The sequence below is a fragment of the Poecilia mexicana genome, unplaced genomic scaffold, assembly GCF_051168715.1.
Source record: "Poecilia mexicana isolate PSO_F unplaced genomic scaffold, ASM5116871v1 scaffold_12, whole genome shotgun sequence".
In the NCBI taxonomy this organism is placed as follows: domain Eukaryota; kingdom Metazoa; phylum Chordata; class Actinopteri; order Cyprinodontiformes; family Poeciliidae; genus Poecilia; species Poecilia mexicana.
In genome coordinates, this window is record NW_028263381.1 from 500348 (window position 1) to 502491 (window position 2144).

The window sequence follows — 2144 nt, forward strand, 5'->3', positions numbered from 1 at the left end:
AAGTGGACCCGTCCATCTCGCAACTTTGCAGTTGGAGACATCGTGCTGGTTGTTGATGATACAGCTCCACGCAACTCGGGTTACAGGGAAAGTAATCCAAACCATCTCTGACAAGACAGGAATGGTGCGTCAAGTGAGAATCAAAACAAAGACAAACACGATGGACAGACCCATAACAAAGATTTGTCTTTTGCAGGAATCGGACTGAAGCAGTCATTCTTAAATACTGATAAATTTGTTTTATCTTTTTATGTTGTTTATTTTGAAGGACATTTGAGTACCTTGGCTCCACAAGTTTTAGTTGGTAATTGTGTAGTGTAATAGGGTCACAATTAGGGGCCGGAATGTGGAGGCCAAGTTAATGTATAAAGTATTCAGTTACTGTTAAAATGTATTTGCTTAATTAGAAATGTACTAAGTGTTTTTGTTGAAATTTTAGGTAGAATTATTAATATTGCATGTAACTAATTTCATGATGTTTTACTGTGAATAAGTGTTACTAGAAGTATATTTTATAGCTTAATTGGCCACCTGGCAATTTTATGCAAATGAGGTGGGCCGTGTAGCCAAGGGAGACGGCAGATAGAAGGGAAGGCGCTGCTAAGGGAGCGACTGAGCCACACGGTTTTTCAACCGTAGTTTGTTTGTAGAGGTTAGTGAAGGACTTTATTGCTCTTGTAAAGACTTACTCAAAAACTGTGGAATAAATTTTTGTTTATATTTTTACATCGGAGCGCTATGGACATTTTATTTTTTCCTCTTCAAACACACGAGTGCATCGGAAATTAACCTTGTGGCAGCCCAAATACATAGTAATCCTGGTTATTTTGGGGCAAAACGGATATTTTTAATAGTTGAGGTCATGTCTCCTTTTGTATTATTTTCATCTTACCCACCACTCCAGGCCTAAGTATGAAATCCTGCGAGATTTTGTGGGATTTGAGTTTTTAAAATAGGGTGGGGCCTATTGTTTGGTCTGGGAGAGCATGTGGTGGACAAGGAAGTGTAAGGCTGGCTGGTCCAGGTGGGCTTTAAATTGTTGTGATAGTAATCGCTTGTTTTTAACTTTTTATTATGATATGCTTAGGGTCGTGGTTAAATGAGCCTCTGTACCAGAACAGCTGAGTTGGATGATTACATGACCGTCTGCAGCCATCAAGAAGTGCAGAAGGTTGTTAATCATCCACAGATTCAATCCAGGTGAGGCAGAAGGGAAACACTTAACATGTAAGGCAGGTGAAACACTGAACTAAACCTGCTAATGACTGATTCAGTCTGTTGATCCTTGGATTGGTAACTGGTTAAACTGAACTGGACTATTGTTACTTGTGTGGGATCTTTATTAGCATATAGACACTTTTTAAGGAATTTAATCAACTTATTTGGAAATATTTGTAGTTGATGGAAGATTGAACCAGCTATTTGATGGAAGTTTATTCTGTATAAATTATAATTTTTCCAACTACACTATAAATCACCTTTTGTTCGATTTATTTGTTTCTGGTGTGTTAAATAAACCTGATCCTCCCTGAGTTTTATTGTTAGGTTTTCTGATAAACAGCCCTTTATTTTAAATATTGATTTAATATCAATATCATAAATCCTACACTATACTGCAGCTTGATGGGTAAATGCAGTTGTATATGTAAACATTAAGATAAATATTAATGAAAGATTAAGATATTAATTTAACAGTGAGTGTACATGGGGAACTATATGGTTTGTATTTGTTCTCAGACCTGTAACCAGTACAGTGTTTAATCTTTCATTGTGTTTCAGAACTTTTCAAATGTTTATCATATTTCTAACTGGCACCTTCCTCACTTTTATTTTTGTGTTTTTCAGCTGTTGCCCTGCAGTTTGACCGAAAGCTGACTCTTGAGGACTGCAGCAAAACTGTCAAGAAGTGGCTTCATTATGCGCCAGAATGAGAGGAAGACATCACAAGGAATCAAAGTGACGCCAACCAGAGTCAAACTGGGGTTACCACAACTTGTACTGTTTCCCTACTTCATACAGTACAAAGCTTAACTTCATGGACTCTGTTCTTCTGTGGACAACAGACTGTTGTTTTGACAGTCAAAAAGGAATCAAATATGTTTAAAGATCTGTCCCTCTTTTCTTAAATAAAATGTTAAATCAAA

At 36.9% G+C, this 2144-nt stretch overlaps 1 long non-coding RNA gene across 1 annotated transcript; it reads left to right on the forward strand.

The window, feature by feature from the left end:
* The first annotated feature begins 1019 nt into the window (after positions 1-1019).
* LOC148155926 (uncharacterized) lies at positions 1020-2144 on the forward strand. Its single transcript, XR_015764799.1, has 2 exons — positions 1020-1200; positions 1846-2144. It is a non-coding gene; the product is annotated as an uncharacterized LOC148155926 (long non-coding RNA).